At 37.9% G+C, this 13,375-nt stretch overlaps 1 protein-coding gene across 6 annotated transcripts in view; it reads left to right on the top strand.

The window, feature by feature from the left end:
- Nucleotides 1-13,375, top strand: part of GULP1 (GULP PTB domain containing engulfment adaptor 1) — a 145,661-nt gene that overhangs the window by 19,462 nt on the left and 112,824 nt on the right. Inside the window, exon 2 of one of the 6 annotated variants that reach the window (XM_051623321.1) lies at nucleotides 4,040-4,154. The exons of the other annotated variants lie outside the window; for them this stretch is intronic. The gene's annotated coding sequence lies outside the window, so the exon portion shown is untranslated. The remainder of the gene's footprint in view (nucleotides 1-4,039; nucleotides 4,155-13,375) is intronic. 6 annotated transcript variants of the gene reach the window in all.

The following is a 13,375-nucleotide window of genomic DNA, read 5'->3' as shown; positions in this document are numbered from 1 at the left end:
AGCTTTTGTTAAGATAAAGCTGAGTAGTTGGTAGTTTCACAAAGGTGGACATCTGTGAGTGGTCTTATGAATCTCATAAATCAAAATCCTATGAAGATTTTGATTTGCAAAGCAGAAAAGCCAATTTGTCTTTTTTTATTGCTTTGTCAATTGTTTGTTCGTGTCCGTAGACCTGTTTTGTTTTTTTTTAGGACATATAGTTACACTGTACAAAAGATTTTTGCTGAAATTAATATCTTTAAATTGCTGCAGGGGTTTTTGGTAGTTTATGTGGAGCTTTGTTTCATGTCTCTAGTTCAAGTTGTTGAACACTGTTACTCATTGCAGTAGTATTATGTGGATAACAGCAGCTTAATAGCAGTAAAAAAGCAGAAATACATATGACAATTTCTGTGATTCTTTAAGAGTCTTCTAAATGAAGAAAAAGTGTAGAGTCCTGTACTTGCAATTAAGTACTGGCTTATGAGTCATGCTCACTGATGAGAGTAGCAAATCTCAGCACATCAGCTTCTGGTTTGATCAAACCAGTTGGGAGACAGCTCTGTTCCAGAAATGCCGTGTGTATACCTCCCTAGTCATGTTGTCGTGCTTTAAAACACTCTTAGACAATTTGGGAGTGGGAGAGCGTTTGTCTTGATAAGGTGGTCATTGAACAGGGTGAAGTTCACATGGGTTGATTAGGATTCAAACAGGGGCATCAGCCCCAAATGGGATCTTGAAAAGCAACCCTAGGAAATCTCTAATGTCTATGTTGAGTCTGTTTATTACTTCCCCTCTCTGTTTATTCCACTTAAATTTCTATATTTCTTGGTGCCGTGTCTGGCTGTCTCTACATGGGGTGGTTCTTAGTACCTAAGTGTGTTGAGAATCTTGTTGTACCTTGATATTACTGTCAGAGTTGTGTTAGTCTAGCAGTTGTGTTGTATGATATTTGGAGCAACTTAGTCATAAGCTATTTGGAGTAGGATGTTAGGAGAGGCCCTTAGGTTCATTTCCATCTTAGCTAGTAGGTTGCAGTTTTAACACGGAAAAAGTGTGTGTGCTAGGCTGGGGAAACCTGTGGGTTCATGTAAAAGCTTCTGTCTCTATTGCCTGATGGATGCCTTGGGCTCCCTCTCTGTAAGTACTAGCCTAAGGATTTGATGTGGCTTCTCTATGAGTTGGTATTTTTTTAAAAGGTCTCTGTACATGTGTAAGTAAACATACTCCCAGACTGTTTGAATTCAGTAGTTGAGCTGAGTAATTTGAACTTGCTGTGTGTGCCAAATGCAAGGAAAATATCAATTTAGAGGATGGGAGAACGGAGGTGTGAGGGAGGTCTAGTGATGAGTATTGATGTATTTTAAGTATGTGGGTTGTGATTTTCAGACAAACACAGCTGTATTGTTTTTAAGAATGGAGACTTCTACAAAGCACAAGTATGTTACCCTTCAAATATGTGAAAATGTTAGAGAGAAAGTATTTACTTAAATTATTTACTTTGTAACAGAAAGCAAAAAGTGTTTTGGTTTTCTTCAACTGCCTCAAAGTAAATATTGAAAAAAACCACTGGTAAACTGTGCACACTGGCCTCTCGTTTACATTGGGAAATTGGTCAAGTTATCACACTGCACTCTGTGTTTAATATTTTGAAAAAGCTGGTTAAGAGTATGTCTATTAAAATGTTGAAATTGATGTACTTAAAGGGTCAACCTATCTGCAGTGAGGGAAGGCAGTGACTGGAGTGCTGTAACAGGAATGACAAGCTCTTAAATCAGATTTGTTGCTGATGGACAGTAATGGATGCTCACAGAATTAGTAATCTCATGCTTTGGCTTCTCAAAAATGAATTTGCTTTCTCTATCACTTTGTTTGCAGCTTTCAGAAGATGCTTTTTCACTTAACTGTATGACTGGTTTTTGTGATTGAATATGTACTTGTTAGTCTAGAAGCATCTTACAGTGAATCATATCTAATCTACAGAATAGACTGAGACTATATAATAGTTTTAGTTATGAATTATCTCTACTAGCTGAGGTATGCATCTGCATCAATGCAGATACAGAATTTTACTTACAAGATTGCCATACACTTTCCAGTGCAGGATGCTACTATTAATGCAACCTTTTACTCAACTCTTAAATTTTCTGGTCTGTTACTTGAGTTGTATTACTAAAGGACAAAAAAAAAGGAAAAGGAAAACGAGTTGAATTTAATAAAACTTGAATTTAAAAGGGTTTGGTACTAGTTGTAAAATCCTAGAAATGTCTTATCTGAAAACTTGTAATGAATTAGTGTCATTTTTCTCTTGGCAATTCTTTATGGGACATATGCTTTCTACCACTTTTGATTTTAGGAAATGTGTGAAATTCTTTTGTGCATTCCAGCAGTTTCTTCAGGTTCATATCTGGAACAGTCATACAGTATGATTTGGGTGAAAATGGTAGGAATTTGCTTATATTTGAACAGGAAGGTCTTGCGTATGTCTTCCCATCATATGCAAGACTAACCCTTTCTGTTCATATCCCTTCCAGCATTTTCCAGTATCTTCCATTCTGAAGTGAAGAAACTGGGCCTGTAGTCAGAAAGAGATCAGACATTTGAACTACATGATCTTAAAGGTCTTTTCCCACCTAAATGATTCTATGATAACTTGGATTAAGAGCTTAAGTCAGAGAACCGGGGGCTGGGAGGAAAGGAGAGCTTAATCTAGGAGCTAGTACTAGATTAGATAGTAGTTTTGAGGGGAACAAAAAAGAAGGGTCCATTGGGAAGATCCTCGATGTGTTCAGAGGAGGTAGATAACATGTGAGGAACTGGTAGTTAGGGAAAAATTGAGACTTCTTGGATAAAAAAAGGCAGAGACTATGAACTGTGATTGCATTAAAAATGGTCAGGCAGCCTTTGTGTGGATTTTCTTTAAGTGAGGAAGTATTGAGAATCAGGATAATGATGAGGCATAAGAGGGAAGGAACTGAAGAACTTAAGCAGCCAGACTAGAGAACAAGCACTAAAGATTCTGGAGGGGATTTGAACAGAAAGGGTTAGTCTTGGGGATGATGGGAAGACAGAACTTTGTCCCTGAGAATTTATTGCACTCTCCAAAGCCCGAAACAGAACACAAACAAATTTTCTGGATAATGTGATTTTTCTCTCAATTTTTCCTACTTGATACTGATCAAGAAAGTAAGCTTTTTTGCTGATAGGAATTCTTGACTTTAACTCTTGACTGATTTGAGGAAGTGCTGACTCTCATACCTGAAATTAAGGGCAGCTTGCTTTGGATATAAAGTACTCCATGCTTAGAGATCTTTAGGAAGTAGTGCCTGAGGGCTTAGACACATCTGAGTGTAGCTGACTTTTATTTGCCTCTCACTAAAACAGACAGGTAAATGTTTGATGATGATGACTGCAGATTGGGATCTCCAGTTCTTTGATTGTGTTGAATAGCTGCAGTGACTAAATGTAAAACAAGGACAACACTATGTGAAACAGTTTTGAAATACATTGATGCTTGTGGACATCACGTGCTGTGGTGGGAGCTGCCATAGAGGTTTCTCTTGTGAGCATCCCTTGTCTTAAGACTTTGTTTTGAGGAGTTTGTGGTAGAGAATGCCCCAGGCTTTACACTGAACCATCAAACAAGTTGCCCATTTGGTGAGCAGTATCTATTTGTGAACTGAACAAGGTAACAGCCTGTAGGAAAAGTCTTTCATTACACAATCACATACTGTCATTATTCCCACATGTAAGGAATCCCAGTTAGGGTCACATAGAAAACATCACTGTGTCACTTTACAACTTTTGAGTGATTATTTACATTGCTCAAACCTTGCCTGTAGTACTTCATCTGCAGTATGGGAGACTAGTATAACCAGTCATTCAGATTTTTAGGATAGGGCCTTCATCTGGAGTGGTGTGATAGAGAATTTCTGAGTCAGTTGTCAGAAATACTCGAAGTCCTTTTCTTCTCCTGGGCTGTGCTGGTGGCCAGGCTTGTCTCATTGGAAAAGGGAGTTAAAGCATGCACTTCCAAGTGCTGTTTTTTCTGCTCTTTTAGGAAGAAGCAACTTCACTATTTTATGGAGGAATTTCTTCTGTCTTCTGGTTGTTCAGTCTCTGCAGATTTATCTTCCATTTGGTTAACAACACAGCTTCTGCCAGAGGGAGTAATGGTAAATATTGCACGTATAAGAACTTTGCAGAAATCTGTCTTGCTTGGAGTACTTCATATTTCTTGTTAATAAGTTATTGTTAGTACAATTGAAGGATTTGACAGTCACAGACAGAATTCTTATTGGAAACCTAGGGTTACTGCCCTTATTTGTGATTTTATAATAGTAGTTTATAGAGATTAAATTATTAATTGGATTTGACAGCAAACGTTTTTGCAAAATCATTGTGTCTGGATCATCTATTTCTTGTTCAATGTCCTTGAATAATCAGCTTATTAAAAAAGCCCCAGTCATTAAGCTAATATCTAATAGAGAAACCTCTGATGTTACATTTGATCCCCTAATTGCTGTTATAATTGGCATTCATTAGAGCTCTTTCACAAGTCAGGGCAATAGACCTTCTTTGTTTTAGAATGATGTAAAAACAGTTGAACTGGCAGCTGATTACAATTTTCTGTTCAGTAAGCAATTTTGGAAGACTGGGGGCTATGTAATTATCTGATTTTCCTTGCTTGTAAAAGTTAAATGTAAAGAGAGATGAAATTTCAGCATATGGCTCTGTATTAGCAATTACATGTGTTAGGGGTTAAGCTAGTGTATTGTCTGCTTTATAAAAGTTTATATTGGAGAATTCTGCTAATAGATACTGATGATAGCCAGTGTTAGGGGGACCAAGTACAGTGTATCATTAGTTATGGCCCAGTAAAAACTAGCTACCTGTATTTGGTAGCACATCAAGTCCTAACCCATGCTGATAGGGACATCAGCTATTCCATTTTTCCTTAATAATTTCATGAGTCCATTGCCAACTGGGATGTAAACATTTAACTATTTATGTTAAGCATAATCAAGTTTTAGAACTCTGGAATTAAAATGATACTGGTGCTTACATAAAACTTGTCATATAAATTCTGAGATATTTCAGAATGTTTTCTGAATGCCTGAGTATGTATATAAATGAAATATACGTATATATTTTTTGTTCTGAAAATGCAGTCAGCTCTGTGGTGAAAGGCAGCTTTGAAATGGCATGTTGTTGTACATTAAAAAATCAGTGGAAAAATTATACAGTTATGAATGGTCTCTGGATCTAACTCCTCTAAAATAGGAGGGATGTGTTACGTTTGAATTCAGCTGTGATGGGTATTTAGACACCAAAATATTTAACTACTGCCATATGGCTCCTCTCAAATTCAGAACTTCCTTCTCATTTTCAGATCAGCTCTGTACAGCATAGTGATCATGGAATCATCTGTTTAAGCTGCAGATAAAAAAATTGAGCTTGATTTAAAGTCTTTGCAGAGACAGTCTTCTGGAATTGCCTGCATTAAATTTTTGGAATTGTTACAGTGAATGTCGGAAGTGAATTAAAAGAATAAATGAAGTTTTTTTGGTAGTATTCATCCTAAAACCAAGGCATGCTTAGCAAGTAATTAATTGTCTGTATTATGTCTTTGCATGACTTCACTGGCTGGATCCCAGAAACACTGATTAGTCACAGGTCAAAAAGGTGAAAGGCTTCTCTTGGATGTTGAGTTCGGGTGGTAGAGTCTACAAATTCCTTGACAACTCTGAAAAATGACCTGTGGACCTTATACCAGGTATTTTAAGTCTCTAGGGTAAGGACTGCTGAGCTGTTACATGCCCAGAGAGTTCAGTGGTGAACAAGCTGCTTTTTATATTGAGAAGCATTTATTTTCACATGTCTGTAGAGGCTATTATTTTTTTTCGATGTACACCTCTTTGGGCCATTGAAAATTGCCTTATTTTATTTCTCCATATTTGATATCTTCAGAGGAAATGCCTCTGCTTATTAAAACACATTTTTAATCTGTAATATTTGGGAAAATAGATTGTTAATGCATTTGATGAGATGATTCAATACCTTGCTCAGATGGTAGACATGTGCAAAGCACCTCTACTAGACAAGTTAAAATTGCCCAAAGAATCCGTGATTTTAATAAGAGCTCAGAAAAGCATGCTAAATTCTTGTGGCTTTGTGTCCCAGAGAACACGGACCTCACCAAAATTCATACATGTTTTCAGCCCTCGGGAATGTGTTTGTCCTTGGCACTGGTGAATTTTTCCTCTGGAGGTTTGAATGCAAAGGATCAGCTGTACTACCAATAATCTCATGGTTTGTGTCTGACCAAGTATTAGGCTAGGTAATTCTGTTGTCCGAAGTATTAGTAATATATGGAAGAATGGATTGAACATTTTGAAGCTATGTTATGACTTTGGAAGAGTTTGATCCAATTATTGTGGTTTCCAAGCTTTTTGACAGATACATTGGAGGTGAGATGTGAGGCAGGTGGAGAGGAACAGTTAGACCAGGTTCAGTAATAACACACTCTCACTTAGATTTGGGTTAAAAAAAAATACCTGATCATGTAAATGTGCTTATTAACACTAACAGGTAATCTGCTATATTTGTTTCCTGATGTAAGTAGTTAATTTTAATTTGTATTGCTGGCTTAGTAATATGGCATGAGGTGTTAGTGTGTCAATTACACAGGATAAAGTCTGTAAACGCTAATACAACTTTTGCTATCTGAATGCTTTCTGTTGTGACTTCAGGGCAGATGAAATCATACTGATTGAAGAATAGAGGAAGCTAATTTTATCCTAGACCAGTATTAAGATCCTTCTAACCAGTGCATATCTTCAGATTTACGTCAACTTTTATTACTAATTCAGGATTCCTTGATGTGACTTTTCTTCTTCAGTATTCCTTATCTCTCTTTCACATGCTGCATTATTTTATCTATTACTTTCTGTTTCAATGCTCAACCGGTTTAGAGCACAGAGTGTGAAAAATGTAGTTATCAGTGCTTTAGGTGATATGTCTGTTTAGAGTGACGTCATTTGTGCTTTGAGAGAACAGAAATCTAGCTGGTTTACTGTGGCAGTTTCTTAGGAAAGCATAGTGCTTAATGTGTATTTCTGAATTCTGTTCAGCTTGTTTCATTTCCGTAGGAGTTTTTGCACTGTTGGTATAAGAAGTCAGTATGAGTTGCCTGGTCAGATGAAGTTTGAAGTGAGTAATGAGTAATTTTGAAATGGGCTCTGTGATTAAGATCTGCTATATGATCTAGGTTGCTGGTTTGAATTTCAGGCTGTGATATGGGAGTTTGGGGAGTGGAAATCCCTTTTAGAGCTTGACAAGCAGTTTATGTGCTAAAGATGCACAAGTAACTAAGTATGGATTTGTTCCTGATGAAGCAGTAGCAAGAGTTAGGCACAAAGTAAAACACCATGGTATTTTTGTTTGATTAGCTGCTGTGCTTACAAATCCCTTTAATAATTCTTACTCAATATGAAATTGATTTTAATATGTATGGATTATGCTGTAAGAATGTAATTGTATTTCAGATACAAGGCTTGTGATTAAATAAAGGAGTGTGGGGTGGTAGGACACATTTGTTCATGTACTATATAATGAACAGTATTAAACGGCATGAGCCATGCTGTCAGAGTCTGGGGAGTTACACTGGGTAACAAATGGTGCTCTGGTGTGTTTCAAGTATCATAGCTGATTCTGAAGTTCCTCAAGTAAAACATTTCTGAGACTTAAAGCAAAAATAGCTAGATCCTCTGATGCTATGCCACAAATTGTGAGCTTTGGCCTCTTTGCTTGGCGGAAGTCTTTTGTAAATGGGAGTTACTGCGATTGAGCAAGTTGTTTTGGATTTGTTTTTTGTTGTTGTTCGTTTGTTTTTTGTTTGTTTGTTTTGCTTTTTTGCCTTTTTTAAAAAATAAAAAAGTAATTATTGTCTATAAAGAGGTGGTGTTTCAGGGTAGCATTTAGTGTGTCTTCAGCCCTTACTCTGGTTTCCTAGAGCATCAAATTAAGTTGGTCTATTGCATGAATTGGGAGACACAAACAACCCAGAAATACGAGTTCTGCAGAAGGAGCAGTGTATTGAAAGTCTTCTGAAGTTCGGATCAGGCTCCTAAAGACACATTTCAGCTGTGATTGTTAGTGACAGAGAAATATAAATGGGCCCTTTTTGCTTGCGCTTGTCACATGGGACAGTCAGTGTTTGTGTAAAAGGGTCTGTATGAGCTTCACTTACTTGTCAATTTTTTTCTTTGCCTTTCTGCCTAAGAATAAACCCCCACATTTAGTACTTGCATTGTGAAAAATTGTTAGATTTGTTAAGTTACAGTGGGCACACTCTTCCAGTGTCATGTTTACTGGGAAATAAGAGAAGGGTTTAAATAGAAAACTGTTGTTTATATCTATATTCCCTGATTACTCTCACTAGCATGCCAAAAGTCTAATGAAAAACTGCCTTGTGAATTGTTAATTTATTTATTTAATTATTGAACAAAGCCTGGTCTGCTGTTGTATACTTATGGTTCCATAGTGCTAGACCAATATAGTGACATTAATCTGAAGCTCTGGGCATCTTTAACCCCACCTGTGGGATTTAAAGCAAGATTTTGTTTGGTTCCCCTCTTCCCCTTCTGCCTTGGCTATTCATTTACACAGTAATACTGGATGCTCGCTGTGCTCAACTCAGAAGGGAAAAATGTTACTAAGAGTATAATGCAACTAATCTTTTTTTTGTTATTTATTTTTTATTTTTACAAATTGGTGGTAGCATTTATCTAAGGTGATAAGCAAACATAGTGGAGTCTGTATGGAATGAAAAGAGAAATAATTTTCCTGTCACTGCTACAGATCCAGATGGTCTTACAGTGAAGAGAAGTCTTCACTGTACCATGTTTTACCTGAGTTTACATTCACTCTTTGAGATGTCTTGGTGTACTATAGCATGCTTAAGGACAAGGAGAAACATCTGACTAGGAGAAATGCAATCACCTGATGGCTTTTTCTTGTACAATTTTAGAGTAGGTAATATTCCTTGCTACAACGAGTGTACGAATGTTGATACATCTGTTTAGAACCTAAATATCACTTTACATGTTGTTGTATATTCTTTCTTCAGGTTGAGGAGAGTCTAAACTGAGTTTTCACAAAGGAAAAAAACAAGTAACACTACTAACCACTGTTCTGAACTAATTAGCTGTAAGCCTCAAATAGCATAACATACAAAATGTAGAACAAATGCTGGAAAAGCAAGTCTGGCTAAGCCTAAAAATTTCTGCTGTGACCATGTTACCATGATAGGACATTCATTCAGTGGACCTGCCAGACAACTGGAGACTCAAGATTGTTAAATAACAGATCATCTGTTCTTATCTTTTTTTTTGGGGAGGTGGGGGAAATAAAAAAAAAAGAGGCAACTTTGGGAGCAAGGTAGTAGTCTGAACTGGCAAAGATTTTATGCACTTAAGTTGGAATTGGATTCTTTGGAAGCAGTTAAATTAATATAGACTTAAGTCTGCTGAGCTTGGAGGAGGGTTCAGAATAGGGTTTTGTGTCAAAATCCAGTAGTTTGTACACTCTCTCTGCTTTTGGATAACTTAACTTTATAATTTAACATAGCTTTCATCTTACAGTTTGTCATCAATTCAAAGACAACTACTTCTCTGTAAATGATCTAGCCCTTCTTGTAGAAAAATCCCCAAACTTTCTGGGTTGAGCTTTGGCTCCTAGTCCGTAATGGCCAGGCAGATAGGAGAAAATCCCTTCCTTTATTCCACTTGAAATTCCCTTCCTGCCCCCTCCCCAGCTGTTGTTCTTCATCTTTGCTGCCTAGGATTTGCCAATACTATTGCACAGTTTCCAGGGAGGAACCTTTTCTGGGATTAAGGGAGGGACTGAGCCATTCCCCCAGAGTCAAGATTCACAGGATGCATGTAATATCCACCTGTCATGGGGTGGGGAAGGGAAGAACTTCATGGCATACTGATAGATCTGCCTCTGTGGTTAAAGGAGAAAAGACAAAAAGACAACTATTGGTGAGACTTTGGTGAGAAAGGGCCAGTCCAGTGCTGCCTGTTTGTCCTGGCTGCACAAGTCGTGTGGGGAAAGGTTCTCTAGAGCAGCCACATAACAAGTTCTTCAGTACCTTGAGCTCCTCCTACATGTGTAAGTGAAGTGTTGGCAGTGGCTGCTGCTGTGGCTGGTGTAGGTGTAGGGCTGATGAACAGAGTGGGCTGTTCCCTCTCTGATTTATCAGTGAGGAGGGGATGCTGAAGGGTTATGTTACAATGTATACCAGTTGATTGTCTATTGCTTGACTTTCAGGTAAGAAATTAGATGCTGGAAACACCTTGGTTTTGGGAGAAGGGGGAATTAAGTGCAGTCTCTTCCTCCTTCAACAAAATCACCCGAGCAGCAAAATGGTATTGCTGTAGTTGCTTTTGGCTACCTGACTGTGAGGTGTAGTGCATTGTATCTCTAGTGACTGCTTCAGGTTTCCAAGTACATTGTGGTTTTGAGGTCTCAGGAATGCCTTGAACATGTGGGACTTCTCTGTTTTCTGCTGGCATGGTCAGATGCAGTCAGATATGTCTGTGTCGTGTGGTTTGGACATATATTTTACAAGCAGGAAGACAAGTTAAGATATATGTGTTTCCAGGGATAGATAGTTTAAACAAATGTTTTAGTTTGTGCATGATCCTTTCAAATTTCTCTTGCTGGGTTTTCACTAAGCAGGTAAGTGGTGTGTGTCACTTGGGCAGCCCAACTGTAGCAACACAGCAAGTGGACCCAAATAGAGATCCTTAACTTCTTATGAAATCCTTTGCATGCTGATGGCTACAAGAATGATGTTGGAATGTCAAGGGAAGGTGAGAAGGACTGAGCCCAGCTGGCTGTGTTTCTCCTCAGATACTGCAATGTTTTGAACAGACCACAAACACGGAAGAGGGGACCATGATCTTCCTCCTTAGCCTCTTACATATATAGTTAGAGAAGGCAATAAAGGCTCTTCCAAATGTCTTTCATTTTCTGAGCGGGATGAGTTGACCTTTCTCTCTTAATCACTTTTTTCCTTGGAGGGCAAGAAGAGAATGCATACTTGGAATGCGCCTAGGTTTTAATGCCTGTTGATTGGGGTGCAAAATCCTGCTGTGTTTGTGGTTTGTTTTGTAGCAGTGTTCTACAATGGCATGAACTCTGCTTGCAGGGCACTCTGGGTGAAGGTTTAACCTGACAGATCCTTTTGCAGGGTCTGCAGGGCAGTAATGGGTAGACAAAGGCCATGTTTAGAGGCGTTTTGGTTTTGTTTTCCCATGGCGAATAAATCTCCACAATTTTTCATTGTACTTTGCTTGAAAGAGCGGATGTTTTGATTTGAAAAGGGAATCTTATTTGTAATTCTTGAGTATAAACATGCTGAAGGGAGGAAGCCTTATTGGAAACCAAAACAGCCTTATTAGACCATCTTGTAAGACAGACTTCTGGGATAGCAAGTAATAACCCTGCTGATGTTTTGTATCAGTGACAAGTGTGCATGTACACGTATTTTTAGAAGGGCTTCCAAAGGGCAGCCTGCTGCAAGTCAGTATGTTTATGATTCTGTGTTATTCAAAACATGATGTATTCCCAGCTCAGCTCTCCTCCTGGACTAAGTTCACAATCTGCCTTTATGTGCCCCCTGTGAACTGGTGCAGTGGGCTGGAGGCTGGTAAATGATAGAGCTGGCTTTCTGCCTCAGTTTCCTTCTAAATGGCATCACAAAGTAATTGCTTTTCATTCTGCATGTCAGAAAGAGCGAGATACAGACTTAGGGTTTACTTTCCCCCCGGTGGTGTGGGTGTGACTTATGGAACAGAGCCAGAAGATTTTGGCAAAGTAGCTGACTGTAAAGGGAATAATCTATTTCTTCCGATGATGGATGGCACTTAGAAGACAGCTGAGCTTGAAAGCCATTTCTCACACTAAGACTCTGCAGTGTGCAGGTCTGCCATTCAGCAAATGTAAGCCTTCAAACTGCAAGTTAATAGCTTGGCAGGTTATGCCTGATGAGTGGCAAGTGATTTGATTGTAGGTCCTGGTTATCTGTGTGGGTTGGTTGTTTTGACTTTTGTGGTTTGTTGGTGGGTTTTTTGTTTGGTTGGGTTTTTTGTGTTTTGCTTTTGTGTGTGTGTGTGGATTGTAACATCTAGTAATACTAGTCTGTTTCTAATTGCTCATGGTTTGTTTCTAAGTTCAGAAATACTTAAATAAGACTCAGTTAAAAAGGAAATACATTTTTTTGTTCCTAAGTATAGTAATTTGCTCTAATATCTATGTAGTGGTGCTATTTAAGTGCTGCTTATGCTGTTAAGAATATAGGATTTAAAAACCTCCCCATATTTCATCTTATTACCACAGCTGAGCAGGTGTTAGAATATTGGTCCCTTATTTTCCTGTGGAGCAAGTTGACAGCTACCTGGGACAGAGCATCTTTGTGTGTTGCTTTCAATTGAGTCATGGAGTAGTGAAGGTGAGATTTGACAGGAAATCTATACTGAAGTAAAGCTACATTGATATCAGGTAACAGTTGTAAGACATACTCATAGTCTAAGTTGACAGGAGCAGTCTTGGCTCTTGGAGAATTTATATTGTCATATTTACATGTGATTTGGTAAAAGAATGTTATGTGGAATTCTGCTTGAGGAAAGGCTTCCTGGCAAATATCTAAATACAAAATTTACCTGGTGAGTTTCAGAGCTGTCTCTAAGAGGTCTGAACTTTAAACAGCTGCTCTTATTTGCAGTTGGCAGTAGAGAAGGAAGATGAATTAAGAGATTTTTATATTGAATGTCCAATAATTGGTGAAGTATCTCTACAAACAAGAAAGTCCAGAATAATTATAAAATTTGCATTTTTCTACTAGAGGTAGGCGTGTGTGTCCTAATCATTAGTACACATTGCCTACTGTTCCATGAACACAAGAAAATCCTAATCTTTAAACTGCTTGGGATAATTTTAAGTGCTCTACTTCATTTTGTTTAAAGGTTTAGATTTTTGCTAACTTCTCTCTCTGTCTATGAAATGTATAACTGAAAACATATTAACTGCACAAATAGGTTTTGTGAGATTGTATTCTTTAAGCAGTGGCATCTTGACAATATGTAGGTTTATTTTCATGTGTTTGAGACTCCTGTGTTTACCAATTATCATCTCTGATGCTTGATTTGACTTGTTAACCACGAAGCTGGAGTTGGGTTTTACAAGAATGTATTGACACAGTAAATATAAATGCAACTTTTTAATCTCTATTAGAATGGAATTTTTAGTATTCGATATTTTAAAAAGCATTTTTCAGGACATAGGCATATTCATATCTTGATACACATGTGCACTCCATGCAGTTTTC

Source organism: Apus apus, chromosome 6 (assembly GCF_020740795.1).
Source record: "Apus apus isolate bApuApu2 chromosome 6, bApuApu2.pri.cur, whole genome shotgun sequence".
NCBI lineage: Eukaryota > Metazoa > Chordata > Aves > Apodiformes > Apodidae > Apus > Apus apus.
Note: the sequence above shows the minus strand (reverse complement) of the source record. Positions and strands in the feature narration are given on the sequence as shown.